Below are 15683 nucleotides of genomic sequence, written 5' to 3' on the forward strand. Positions count from 1 at the left end.
GACTTCGGAGTGTACTAATGTTTCCACAAGGGGGTTATTTTAACTGTTACTGTGCAGTATTTAGCACTGTTATGATAGTGGGGTCAGTAGATGTGAGCCCCTCTCCCACCAAAGAAAAAAGAAAGCTAACAATCGCACTTTATTTCAGACCATCCCTCTTGAGCTTAGGTGTTGAATTTTCAGCACAGATAGTGCTGTATTAGTATCACACAGTACTGTCATATTCCTGTATTACATGGTACAACACTAGGAGTTCAAGATGAATGGAAGCCTGAAGTCCACATTTCACAGTGTTTTGAGGATTAATTCAAGTTTTTATTGATCCACTGATGCCTTCTAGAAAACTTCAACAAAGCCCTTCTCTATTAAGAGATAATTCTATATCTGTGTTATATGGTTCGCTGTAAGTTTTCTTTCAGTATTTTTCATTACTATCAGCCTTTTGGTGAAAACTGGATCTTTCTTGGGTATTTTTTCCCCCCAAGTTAATCGGCTCTTACTCTTTGTTGTCCATCTGATGTCATAGCCATAGAAAGACATCACAATTGGCAGTGGTGGATATATTTGTGAGGTCGGAGGACTGATTTTGTTTTTCACAAAATGGCAGCAGTCTGCATCATCCTTTTTGTTCTGCATTTGTAATAAAAGCCACATGTCATGTGACACTTGTGGCTAGACACCGGTGGCTGGCCCATGCTAGCTGACTCAGGCTTGTGGGACTCGGGCTGTAGAGCTGTTTCATTGCTGTGTAGACTTCTGTGCTAGGGCTGGAGCCCAGGCTCTAGGACCCTGCGGGGTGGGAGGGCCCCAAAGCTCGGGCTCCAGATTGAGCCCAGAATTCAAGACAGCAATTAAATAACCCCACAGACTGAGCTGGCTGGCACTGGCCAGCCAGGGTTTTGTTTTGTTTTGTTTTTGTTTTTTGCTGTGTAGACATTCCCATATGGTCTAATTTGAACATTCAGTTAAAAATTTGTCTTGTTAAATTGCCTATGTTTTAAAAATGGCTCATTAATATACATGCCAGGTCTGCATTTATTTTAAAGATAAATATGCATGAATAATGATAACACCCATTGATTCATGTTCTGTGTGTATATAAATCTCCTCACTGTATTTTCCACTGAATGCATCCGATGAAGTGAGCTGTAGCTCACGAAAGCTTATGTTCAAATAAATTGGTTAGTCTCTAAGGTGCCACAAGTACTCCTTTTCTTTTTTAGAATGCAGACTAAGACGGCTGCTACTCTGAAACCTGAGTAAGGTTAAGATTTTGTCATGGTTATTTTTAGTGAAACTAATGGACAGATTGTGGGCAATAAACATTTATGTAAGCCCACAGTCTGTCTTTGAATTTTTCTAAAAATAATGGGGCAGGGGTTTATGGGGGAATGACTGAAGCCTGAGCCCCAGCGTGGGGGGATGAGAGCCCAAGCACCGTGACTATCGTGACAAAATCTTATCCTTAATAATGAGGTACAGCAAGTACTACACTGTAATACTAAAACAGAGGAAACACATGCCTACAGTTAATGCATGTTTCTGTTAAACTTTTCTCATGTTGAGGGGAAAAAAAGGCACCATTACTATCTGAGTTTTGACCACAGTAATAACAGCTGATGCAACTTTTAACTTCAACAACTTCAGCTTATAGTTAAATGCCACTCCATGATAGTACTGCTGGGAAAATTGTCTTTTACATGTACAACGTATTTAACAATGGAGAAATTGGTTCTGGTTTTCTACTTGATTTTTTTCTTAGCCTTTCATCAAGATAGCTAATGACTAATTACATAGACACTGAAAATGAATAGAGGTTTTTTTTCTTATGCTGTTTTTTAATCTACTGTTATATCTTTATAATATACTAGGATACTAAATAGCATCGTATGAGAAAAGGTATTCCTGCCTAAATTATGTGTAAAAACACAAAGTGGGGTACTTTATTTTCTTATATACTAAATTTAACTTTTTTTAAAAAATCCTTTTTTTCCCCCTCTCAAACTTTAGGACCAAAGTTGCAACAAGCCTTGAATGTTGTTTATGAAATTTTACAAGTTTGTAATTGCAGACATAAAAAGATATACAAACTCCTATTTAGCACACATTGAATTAGAGGCCTCCATTTGTAAATTGGAGTAACTTGATGCTATTTTACAAGAATATATCAGAGCTACTGTAACTATTGATAAGTTTCCAACCAATAGTTTGTACTTGGACTTGTTCCCATTATGCTTTGTGATACTTCATAGAAATAAATGTTTCAATTGTTCTGTAGTTACTATGTCTGGTTGAAAAAATTCTTTTGTAACTGATTTTCAACTGAAAATTGTGGTTTTGAGTAAATTAAATATAAACAAAAATGTCTGCTTTCCTGAAAAATTTTGATTTTCTATTAAAAAATGGTTGAATTACCATGAATTCAACACAGCCAGGGATTCCTGTGATGCATATTTTTTCCTTAACAAGAGAGGCGCATCACTGGAAATGTTGTCTGACCAGGGAGCTTGGCGTATTGAAGGGAATGGAAGCATGAAGCACCCAAACTACAGCTCTTATGCAGCAGAGAGATGACATTTCCAACTCAAAATTTCTCTGGTTTTTTTTTCTATTTTGATTTTTGCTGAAACATCATTATTTTCAGTGGAGGAAAAACCCCTATGTTCCAACCCATTTTAGTAGCTAGAGAAAAGGAGAAGATACATGTGAAGTTGCCATTCTTTTACCTCAAGGGAATGAGCTGGAATTTGTAGCATAAACTTGAAGAAGTGAATTGCATAAGCATTTCCGCAAGTTTCAGTCCAGAATACATTGATTAATATTTGTATTACAGTAGCTTCTAGAGCACTCAGATTGAGGCCCTCTTGTGCTTGGCTCTATGTCTAAACACAATAAGAGACAAATAGCTTAAATTTAAATGGACAATACAGACAGAGGTTGGGAATATAAATTATTACTATTGCCACTTTACAAGAGGAGAAGTGAGTTGCATAGAGAATAAAAGACTTGCTCAAAGCTGCACAGGAAATCTGTAGGTGAATACAGAATTGAACCCAGATCTCCAGAGTAGTATCTTTAATCACAAGATCAGTCTTCTTCCCCTCATACCAACCAGAGTTTATACACCTATGCAAACATCTGCTGTACACTGTCACTCTTTTGAGGTGAAAAGAAAAGGAGTACTTGTGGCACCTTAGAGACTAACCAATTTATTTGAGCATGAGCTTTCGTGAGCTACAGCTCACAGTGAGCTGTAGCTCACAAAAGCTCATGCTCAAATAAATTGGTTAGTCTCTAAGGTGCCACAAGTACTCCTTTTCTTTTTGCGAATACAGACTAACACGGCTGTTCCTCTGAAACCTGTCTTTTGAGGTGGGAGATTTTGATGCCAAATAGTTGCAGATTTCCAGAGATAACTTTGTTAGAGGGACCTCCTCTATTGACTTCATGACACTTGTTAATGTTAAAAACTGCTCGTAGACAGGGGACCCGTACATCACATCACAATGCATCATTTGAGGTGACATCAAATCATCTGACCAAATTAACTAGAAATGTGTTGCAAGTGCCATATCCTGTAAATAGTAAAGTATTTATGGTTCTCATAGGCTGGTGCATAGCTTGTAATCAAAGCAATATTCATTATAGTAGAATTCTCCTATGCCAGTTTGTTAGCTGGAAAAGTGAGGTGAACCTATGCAAGTAACAATGTCAGAGGAAATAGTACAGAGTAATCTTTTCAATCTTATTTATTGAAATACGATGTGTGCTTGTAATGTAATGGGATTCCCCAGCAGATTATTGGGGTGGGACTCAACATCCCAGAGTAACATGACAGAAGCTACACTGGCAAGGTTCAAGATAAAGCAGAAAAAATAGTGGATAAGGGCAATGCATTGACTTTGCATCACTGAGAAGGCGGATGCCACTGGATCAATGCTAAATACAGGCAGTATAATGTAGAGCTTTTCCTGGGCCATCATTCTGTTAATTTAAGCACAATTGTGTGGAAAAGCGACTAGAAGCTGAATATGTATCAAATACTGTATTCCAAATGTCCCACTCCTTTTTGTGACTGATATGCAATTCGTTATGGAAAAATTAATATATCCTTGGCTCATGAAAAATGCAACTGGACACAAAGGAACTCCACAACTTTAGACTGAAACCAAAAATACCACAGAAAGTACAGTATCTTTCAGTAAATAAGGGGCCAAATTCTGTTCATGAGAGTAATTCTGGGTTGTCTCGGCTAACGTCAATGGAAATTACAGTACAAATATTTCCTGGGTTTATTTTTTGTTAGTAATTTTAGTTAGTACATTTTTACAATGTAAATTTGGGTCAAATTTGAGTCATTGGAGTCCATAAGTGAGTTCCATGCAAAAACTTCTGTTTCTTTTTTCTTTTTTTTTGAGGGGGAGGGGTGTCAAAATTATCCACAGTGTATGAAGCGCATGGTTTTTGCCTATGCTGTGAGTAGTACTAAAGAAAGGAAGTAAAATATCTGGTGTACCCAAAAAATCTCAAAGCATACATGGAGTCCTTAAAAATAGGGCTGGCCAGAAAACAAGAATTCTGTTTCACATTTTTTTTTTTTTGAGGCTTCAGGATTTTTCATTCTACACTGGAATTAAAATTAGATTTTTGAAAAAGATTTGTGAAACCCCCACCCCAGCAGATCCCCCCCCACCCGACAATGGCCAAGAGCATAGTGGTTTGGGCACTTTTTGGATTTGGAAATCTTTGCTCTCTCATTTGGACCAGTCTCTTTCTGGTCCAATGAATATTTATTTATTTATAGAATGTGGAACAGCTTCAACAGGAGAGATTGAGAGAAAGAGTGACTTGATAACCCACAGATTAGGGCAGCTGGGTCTCCCACATTCCAGGGGAGTCCACTAACCTATTCACTATTCTAGGGTGGGTCGCTGATCAGAAATTCATCCTAGATCTGAGAAAGTTTCTTCAAAACTGATACATGTCCACAGAAAACCTCAGTTCAACAAATTGGAATTTTCCAATGAAAATGTGTTAGTTGAAAAATTCCTGACCAACTCTAATTAAACAACACATGCTCAGAAAGACACTCTACTAACCTGCTCTTCACACTGACATCGATCAGGCCTAGCAAATAATATAGTTAACAGTTTAAAAGAGAATGCTACAAAAATTCAGTGTACATACTGCAATGATGCTTCAAATGGGTACAGAAGAAAATGACAATATATGCATGAGCTCAGAGTTATGCACAATGCTTATTTTTATCCAAATATATTAAAGATGTTTTCATATCTGAGCCCATTTTCCATTTTATTCAAATTGGTTTTAGCAGAACAGAATGATTATGAAGCCCATTAATCTTCATTTTTCACACTGAGATTCATTTTATAGGAGTGGAAGCTACAGAAATGGAACCATCCACCTCTTTGTCAGCAGCTAGGATATTTGAATGTAATGGAGATTGGAAATTAAACACAAGAGACTAGACAGCAGCACTAATAACTCAGTAATATCTAAATAAATAGGCTTAGATTGATGGAAGTGGAAAAAAAATCTGTTTTCCCAATAACACAGGGTAGTAATATTTGTTTAAAAATGCCTCGTATAGATTAGGATTTTCTAAAGTCTCACACTTATTACTCTGAACTTTTATTTAAGTGTCTGTAAAGTGGTCATGATTCCCTACTGCCTGTTTTCACCTGGTTGTAAAATCTACTAGATCAGTGGTTCGCAAACTAGGGCCACCGGTTGTTCAGGGAAAGCCCCTGGTGGGCCAGGCTGGTTTGTTTACCTACCGCGTCCGCAGGTTCGGCTGATTGCGGCTCCGACTGGCTGCGGTTCGCCGCTCCAGGACAATGGGGGCTGCGGGAAACGGCGCAGGCCAAGGGATGTGCTGACCGCAGTTCAGACCCACTTTGCATAGCTGTAAATGACTGCAGGAGGCCCAGGGCAATGGAGAATTTGGCCCAGTGTGTTCCATGGCAGCATTTTTGAGAAGCATTCTTTTTATTAATTAAAATAAATCATTAACATCAACTAGATATTTATGGGAAAATAAGGACTCATCCAAAAATAGCCTTAATGATATACATATTCCCACCCTATAACATAAAATTCCACTGCATTTTCAGAGGGCTTTTTCACTCTGACATAAATCAAATGATTTGCATTGTTGATATCAACTGCCATATTAGAAAGGAACAAAATAATCTTAGTTCAGCTAAAGCTTTGAACAAAATCAAAGCAAAAGAAAGATTTTCCACTTGTAAAAGGCTTGTATTTCAACACAGGAGTAGAGCTCTGAAAATCAGTGATATTGTTTGGCAGGAGGTTGTCTGTATGCATCCCAAGATTGTAGTCCATGTGAATTCACGCCCATTTTAACTTTCACCTGGAAATTCAAGTTGGAGTATCTTCAACTATGCAGTGTGAAATGCAGTCAAAACTGTTTCATGTCAAAGACATCTCAAACCATGAGTTTCATCTGATTTCAATCCAAAACAATAAACAGGGCCAGAGTTGCTTCAAATTTGGCCCAATTCACTTGTAAGGATCGTTTACCTTTTGATTAATCTTTTCCCCTTGAATTTCAGGCTTCTAATGAAATAAAAAACACAGGTGAATTTCATGTGGTTTTGGGGATTCATTGTGAGCCTTTCAGTCAATTCTAGTCATGCCCAATTTGTTGGCAATTTCTGAGTATAATCAATAGGAACTTTGCATCTGTAACTTCAATTAGGACTGTATTAAAATACTTAACCCATCCGAGTACTTATGAGCCCTTTAGATATGTCAGTAGCTTGTAAAATCATTGACTCTACTATTAGATCCTAGCAGAGGTGGATGAGAATCATGCTTGAGTGTTTCTGTTCCTTTCAGGAAGATCCCAGAGGACAGTGCTGGGTAATTGCTCATCCTCCCTGAGAGCAGTCTCCTCATTATAAAATAAATAAACGAAGAAAAGTGAATGAAGAAAATTACACTGTTTGCTAAGAAATGGATCAACTGTTGCCTCCAAACTGTTCAGCACCATTGTCTCAGCATGATGGTGAAACTAGTCCTCTGATCCTAACCTTGCAAGAGGAAAGAAATTAAGCTTCATACATGTACTGTAGGTAACTTCTCTCTCACATACCTATCTGCCTGCGAGGTATGAAACTTTCTTCCTCCATTTACAACAATCATTTAGTTGGTATAAAAATAAGTGCATTTTTAAAGTGTGTTCACGAGAGAGGTTTTCAGCTATATTGGGCTTACAGTAGAAATATAAAAGAGTAAATATATGCCAAGCTAAGATTGGGGAACAAGCCAATTTACTGAGCTATGGGATTGCAGTATGGTTCATATTCTAGAAAACAGCCAGTTGACGCTGTTCCATCTCTTTTTCATTTATGCTTCATTTATATTTCTGTGATTCTTAGTGTGGTTGTCACTCAAAGGGAGCTGATGTGCTAGAAAACACTAGAATCTCCCTGGTCTTGTACTTTGTTATGGAGGGGTACACTAGCCTTTTAAGGCCAGAGGGGGAAGTCTCATGCACCAGGCTGCCCTGTTTCAGGAGTTCTGGGGTAGACAAAGACCTAGGCAGCGCTTAATTCAAGCCAGCACTTGCCAGGGCTGAGCTCCGGCACCTGTAGGCTTGGCAGTTCATAGCCCTGGCACCTCTGGGCTTGTCATGTCAGTTATGAAAGTAAAAAAGAAACCTGCTTGAGCCCTGGCATCTCTTTCATTACAAATTAAGCACTGGATCTAGGGAATGACAGAGGCGAAGCCTGAGAGAAAGGAAGTGGTCCTGGGATACCCAGCTGATCTTTGGGGTAAAAAAAAGGCTACTGGTCCTTTTAGGCCTGGGACCAGAATCCTTGAAGTATAGTATAGGGGGGAGCAGGCCTCCCCTCTTCTTCAGAACAAATTATGGGCAGGAGGGCTGCATATAATCTGCCTCTTCCGTCATAAACAGATACACTCTGGTAGGAAGAGGTCTGCCTACTAACCTTTCCCAGGCCAGGGAGAATGAGCTGGAACTGTTTGCCTGTGCTTCTAATACTATGCAAACACACTGAATGCCTGGGGCCGGGGGGTGGGGAGAAGACAGCAATATTTTGTTGTGAAGATTTTAAGTTTTTTGCATTTGACAGGCTTTGCTGCTAGTCTGGGCAGAGCTGGGGGCGGGGGAAGTAATCTGAAAGCCCAGATGGGAGAAACCAGCTCAGGGTCACTTCATGACAACAGTAGAAATCCTTCTTTTCTTCTCCCCTGGACTAGAATAACAGAATTAAATCTGAAAGGCCCTAACACTTGCTCCACTTACATTTTCTGTCCCTTGCTTTCCTTTTTTTCTTTTATGGTTCTGTTCCCACTCTCTTACCCTCCCTTCTTATTCTATAAGTTTCTACACTTATACATTTACCAGAGAATGTTCCTGCACAGTAATTTGGTAGGCCAGGTCAGTGCTGGTGCAGAGAGCTCTATAGTTAGTTAAACATTCACTAACATAGGTCCTCATCCTGCAATCATATCGTATGGGCAAACCCCTGAAACCATATAGAGCGTAATGAGGCTCTGCACAGGCCTACAGGCCTGCTCATGTGAATCCAAATTCAGGATTTGGGCCTTGGATGATGGCCTATACATCAGTATATTTCAATCCACAAATAGAGCGTTAACTGAGAAATCTGAATTCTCAATAATCACATGATCAACCATCTCCCTCTCAACGCTTCCTAAACCGTCTCCTGGACAAGCCCTGTCTCAAGCAGATCTTAGCAGAACCCAAAACTAGAGAAAAGACAAATACTGCATAAAGTCCTCTAAGGAGTTCACTATTTTCATTCTATTATACACAGAATGCCCACAGATATTAGTGATAGGAAACAGGAAAAACCCTTAAAACAGATGTCAGAAAAAGGTAAGAAAAGGCCACCAAAAATGTACAATTTTCTTTCCCTCCCCCACTTCTTCATCAAACAGTTGAGTTCTGGTTAGCAGTGGCAAATAAACATTAACTGTCTTGGCGGAATTATGGTGTTGTTTTGGTGGGCAGAGATCTGCTGCATATGCAAGATTCAGCTGTGAAGCAAATGATCATACAGATAAAGCTGAGCCACTTTTACTTAAGATGTCAGTAAATATATGTTAAATGATTATTTGATGCTTCTTTGCCTTTGGTCAGGAAAATAAAATGTTAAACTATTATTTTGGAGTACTCCAGGCATCTGTTTAGACCTCACTTTAGACTAGTGCTTTTGGGTGTTCTATCTTTAATATTTATTTTCATATTAAATAACCAAATTAACATTTGAGTACACATGAATGTGTACTGTAATAGCCATGAAGTTTTATTCCACTTACACAGACTGACGTCAATCCCAATACTGTGAATTATTATTAAGAGCCAACAGAGTGGTAGTTATGAAGTGCTCACAATGTTCTCTATTACGAGAATGAATAGGCATTTGCCACTCTCTTACAAATAGCACTATATCCAAGTGGGACCTAATGGGAAACTACACTGCATCAAGTCTTCCTACTGACCTGCAACAGAGTAGCTTCCTTATGTATATTAGTGGAAGGGGAGAATGCTTGAGTTCCTTTACTGCCTTGCATTGGAAAGGCAGCACAATAGAAGTAAATTTGAAAGGGACGATGGACTGGTTACAAATTATAATTATGACTGGACTTGGAATCCTTTCCAAGGCAAAGGTCCCATTGATTTCATTAGTGCATGGAGCAATGGAGGGTTAGATCTTTACTAGAGGGGAAGTTTCTAGAAATAATGTGAAAACATTTAAAAATTGTAGAAGGGGTTTGTAAGGTTTTGCTGCATGACTCTTGCTGACATTCATTGCAGGCAAACAGCTACTGTTTGGAATATGAATCCCTGTGTTTTCAGAATGCTAGGAATTTGTTTTGAATTCACCCAAAGAAGAGAGAGAATCTCCAGTGAAGGATCAAACCCATAATATTTATTCAGAATGGAGAAGTTACCTTAAAATCATCCAAGTTTACAATATTTTGCCTAGAGAGTTCAGCCTTATCTTCTGTCTCTTCCTTTTAATTATGGGATGAAGAGGAATCCTTAATGACTTTTTAATTTAGTTTTATTGGCTGAATATTCACATATGTCTTCCTACTATGTTCGTTGTTCCTGTAGGTAGTATTTTTCTGCCCTTAAGAAGATACTATCAGCTATATATGTTACAAAACAATACCAATGCAAATAATGCATTGAGTGGTTTCTGAAGTTAGGGCCCATTTTAGCACACATATTTGTATACTCTGTATTTATGGCTTAAGTACTCAAAGATCTATATATCATCTACACTGAGTACAGGAAATAACAGCAATAAGAAATAGGAAATAAGTTTGTTAAAGAAATTTCTATCCTCATTTCCACTGGGAAGTTTAGCACGCACTAATATAAAGACTAATTTGGAATAACTGCATAAACTACCCCTATGTATAATCAATACATGTGCAGGATAAACCACATAAAAATGTGTTGACTGTAGAATCAAACATATCTGAAATGTTAAGCAAAATAACATTGTGTGAACTACAATAAACAAGAAAGCTGAATCCTTCTTTATTTTTGTCATAAATATTCATAATTCTGGAATTTAAAAAATGCAATATATTGTATAAAATTATATGGACACTGTGCAATAGCTGGCCTAATTATGTATTAATCTATGGTGAATCTGGATAAAAATAACTTATTTTCATTCACCCCAAAGCACTTTAAAAATATTCTATTGTAACTAAACTAGTGCTTTATAGTGACATAAACATAACCATGAATGATAGTACTTTTATGTGCCCATATAATGAGCTCCTTCAAAATATATTTCTGCAGTCTTCATTTATTTCATCTTGAAATTTCAAAACTATTACCATTATTAAATCCAATCATATAACAAACCTAAAACATTATTAGTGCCCAATGATATGAAGTGCTTATAAAAATGGACTCTTAAGTATAGTACAAAGAAAACAACACCCTAAGAGTTATTTCTGACATAGGGCAGGGTATTAAAATGCTGCTAGAAGATATCCCAGCTTGGGTTTAAAGAATTAATGAAGAACAAATGTTCTAACTGACATGTAAGCATGAAATTCTCTCTGTGGGTTGACCTTCATTCTTTTGCAGTTAGTTAATGAGGATTTTCTTTGTTATCTTTCTTGCTGAAGTACCTCCGGGCCTTGTATCATTATTGAATGAACACAATGTCACCTCAGCTGGCAGAAATGTTTTGTCTTTTGTCAGGAAAAGAAGTTTCCTCATGTCAGCTGGTGAAAGCACAACACAGCAATAGGCAATTGAGGCCAGACATTTCAATTCAGCTAAGTTAGCCCAGTGGAGCTGTTTAACCTACTGCAGTTGTTTTGATCAGAATATTTAAGCTTGCTTGTTATATGACTCTTGTAGCTACTTCTGGAGTTTGGAATGGTTGTTATAAATTAATGAAAAGCCAAGCAATTTATCTTGAGATCTGCTCACCATATTCCCTTTTTAGCAGTTAATTACCATTTGTTGGCTGAACAGTATCTATGTGGAAAACGAGCACTTAAAGAGTAGCTACTTTTTATCTTATTCAAAATGGCAAGTGTATTGCAACTATCAATGTTTCTTGGAGGGAGGGGAAAAATCTGCTCAGAAACTTGACCCTCATCTTTTAATTAGTTTGTGAATTGCGTTATGTTAAGCATGTCTGCCCACAGGAGTGTGACCAGAATTGTGAATTTTGCCTAATGCTGATCTATTAGTTATGCTCCCCCACAGCAATTGTATTATTCCCATAATTGTTCAGTGAAAATATGTCATTGTGCCCTTGAGCTAGGCAAAAATAAATACATAAAGTGAAATAAGTAAAAAAATCATGACTGACTTCAGTTGAATTCATAAACAAATTTTGTTCTGACTATATTTGCAAATGGTGTTGAGTGAATATTTGGGGAGCGGGTGGGGGGGGGAATTAGTGGAATCAATTTTTTGACAAATATACTTGCATACTGTTCACCCAGCACTATTATACACACAAGGTGATCACTTTCATAAACCCAGTTGTGGACATTCATGAAAATCTCAGGGTTTACTCCGCTGTGCAAGAAAATGCTATGCATGTCAGTAGTAAGCAGTGAAGCAGTTCCACATTCTACCTGAAAAATACAAATATGGAAACAGGTATCTACTTTCTCAGGAAAGAGGAGAGTGCACTTCTGTCCATGCTTCTTGACTAACTTGGAAAGGATGCCAAATCTTCAGCTGTAAAGAACTTTCTGCAACTTCAGGTACCCTGAAGGAGGAAAGTAACTCCATATACACTGAAACCCGATGTAAAGTCACAGTGGATGTGTGACTACTGCCATCTTGGCCAGGACATCAGAGATAGAACTGGGGATCTCCAGAATGGAAAGCCTATGTCTCTGTAGCTTGAACTAAGAGCTGACTAACTTAGACTCTTCTGTGCCTAGTGGCACATGAGGCAACCCATTTCCCCCACTGCCATCTGTCCAGATCAAAATGTTTGATTTCATCATAAGTTGTCTTCATCATGGCAGCAACCATTTTGATTATTCTGTGACAGGTCATTCTTTGTCCTCTATGGCTTTTCTTCCCTCCTGGTGGAATCCAGTCTAAGATGTATCTTGTGTTTCTGCCATGTAGTAGCCTGATGATGTGACCAAACTATTGTAGCTGTCTGATGACTGAGTCTGCAGGCTGCTGACCTGTGTGGTGAAACCCTTCTACATTGGTTACATGGTCTCTCCAGTGAATTCCCAAGATTCTTCTTAAACAACACTGGTGGGTGGAATGCATTCAGTTTCCTGTTATATACTCCATCATCTGCCACATTTCTGAGGCAAACAGTACTGTTGGGAGGACAATAGTAATCTCATTTTAGTGTGAAGATGTATCTTCCTCTTCCAGATGTTAGAGAAGTGGAAAAATGATACACTGGCTTTACTGTGTCTTGCCTTCAGTACATCAGTGAGCTAGCCATTAGTAGATAGTTTACTTCCAAGATAGGCAAAAATCATCAACACTTTCACACTTTTCTCCATCAGTAACACATTTGCCAGAGGTGAGAATGCTGTCAACAATCTCCATGGTCTTGGTCTTCTGTGTACTGATACAAAGTCCCACTTCAGCAGCTTCTGCTTTTATGGTCATCGTCTTTTCATTCAATCCAGGTTGGTATCCACTATGACCATATCTCTTGCCAAAGAAGACAGGGTCCTCAGCAACAGTCATCATTCTTCTCCTCACAAAGTCTATGACAATGCAGAAGAGAAGTGGAGATAGAATGTAACCTTGCATTATGCCATTAAATATTAAACCATTCCATGTCTCCACTCTCTGTCCTGATGCAGTACACAAACTTGTCATATAAAGCTTTTTTCAAATCAACAGTTTTTGCTGGGATTCTCATGAAGCCCAGCTCTGTAGCTGGGGAATATAACACTCATTTTTTTCTGAGGACACAAAGAGGAATATGTAACATACTTACCTGTGGATTTTTACCAGTGAGTTACACATGGGTAGGAATGGAGGTAGAGCTAGTCAGACTATTTTAAAAAATAAATCAGTAACGTTTGCAGCCCGCACAACCAAACCCATTTGAATTTGGTGTGTTGTGTGGCGATATATTTCAGATTAAAATCCCCTGATCAGAATTCATCCATACAATTTTTGCCTGTGGTTCAGATCCAGAACTAGAATAAGTCATTTCTCCATCTGGGTTGTAACTGAAATCATGAGAGAATAGATGAACTTGCAAGACTTCCATTCAAGAAAGATCTTGAGTCCAAGATCTCACAACAGCAGCTCACAAGATTCCATTTCTGACAAACCTGAATCCTAGCTCCCATTAGGCCTCAAATCTAAACCCTAAATCTGATCCAGCTCAAATCTGAACTTTTTCCTCTCTTGCCCTTCCTTATTTTATGCTCATTCAACAGAGGTTTGACCATTTTCAATTGAAAGGTCTAAGGTACCAGATTCTCCCTGTTCATGTCTGCAAGTACATCACATATATTTAGAAAAATTCTCTTTTTATTCCTTCAAGTTATGGTTGACAAAAGTGCTGAAAATCATTCTGGGTAGTAGAATATGTGAAGGGATAGCTCTAAAAAAATCTTTGTTATAAAATAACTAAGTTTTGGATAGTTAAAACAGATGCTGAATCCTTGGGGTAGACGGAATGCTCTATTTATATACGGTGAAATCCTGGCCTGCTAAAGTCAATGACAAAACTTCTATTGATTTCAGTGTGACTGGGATTTTTCTATTCTCTCCAACTTTGAATAGCATCCCTGGAAGCACATGCTGCTTGATGAACAGTGTGACATCCTTCTTGGGATGAGAGAGCCTAATTTTCAACTTTGGGTACCTAAATTATGGCATCCAGTTCTGCCTTGGGTGTTCAACTCAGAATTAGGCAGTAAAAAGGGGTATTCAGAAATGGGCACTTAAATTATGTGCTCAACTTGTGTCCTCCTCCTCTAATTCTCCATTCTTATATATAACACTGAAATATACAGTCTTCCTGCATTCAGTAAGCTCATGGCTAAGAATTGGGTATTTAGCAGAAAGCATCAGGTAGGCTGGACTGAGATCTTGGTGGTTATTGTTATATTTTGGTATAGTCCAGTGGTCAGGGCCCCCATTTGACAAGGCATTGTACAAACGTATAACAAAGAGACAGTCTCTGTCTACAAGAACTTACGTGACCCATCTTTAGTTTAAGGTGGTAATGGGAAAAACTCAAAGGCTTCAGAAAAGCATCCTGGATGTTTCTGCTGAGCTGAATTCTAATACTCCGACAAACTTCTTCACAGGCTTTCTTGTGAATTTCTGTCACTGATTGGCTCAGGTGTACAGTGAAAACAGATTTTCTTGCAGAAGCTCAGCCCTTCTGCTGCAAGTCCCAGATAACACAATTAAATGAAGAGGCACACAAGAGTGGAGGAAAGGATTGGGAATTTAGTCAAACTTTTTGAAACCTGAACTGGACTTCTGAATGAAGGTTCAGATTGATTATTTTACCCAAACAAGGTTGCCTACTTAAACATTTTAGAAAGCCATGCTCTGTCCCATACTATGACGTAAGGTCATGAGCAGCAGCAAATGAAACTCCAAATAGCATGATGTCTTCAGAGGATTTGTTATACTGCACTGCTCCTTGCAGTCATCTTTTATTGAGGCAAGAACACTTGCATCTTAAACTCTGCTTCTAGCATTAGATAAATCTATGACCATGAGTATTGTGGGTCATTAATAAATATGCAGAAGAAAGGCATCTATGCAGGTTTGTTATCCCAGTCATTCTCTACATCCTTGATCCTGTAAAATGCAATGAATCTTTGAACTGAGGGGCATATATGTTTTGTTAAAGTCATTAAAATAATGCTGTATTAAATACTTCTCAAAAGTAAGTCAAGTACAACTGAGTTATCTTCTGGTTATGAGGACAGAAATTAATGTATATTCAGTTACATGTCTAATATACATTAATTTCAGAGTCCTTTAAGGGCCAACCTTGTTATTAATATAACAGAACAGCTGAGGGAGCATATGGTTTATTAAGTCATGTTTATATTAATTATAAGCAGATACTATTCAAAGGGGTCACTTGTCCATAATTGGGAGACTCTAATTGATCACTGCTTTATACCAA

The 15683-nt window shown here is 38.2% G+C and overlaps 1 long non-coding RNA gene across 1 annotated transcript in view; it reads left to right on the forward strand.

Annotated features, from left to right (window-relative positions):
• The window catches only part of LOC142072969 (uncharacterized), a 528710-nt gene that overhangs the window by 271347 nt on the left and 241680 nt on the right, over positions 1 to 15683 (forward strand). The window lies entirely within an intron of this gene.

This window comes from Caretta caretta, chromosome 8, assembly GCF_965140235.1.
Source record: "Caretta caretta isolate rCarCar2 chromosome 8, rCarCar1.hap1, whole genome shotgun sequence".
Classification (NCBI taxonomy): domain Eukaryota; kingdom Metazoa; phylum Chordata; order Testudines; family Cheloniidae; genus Caretta; species Caretta caretta.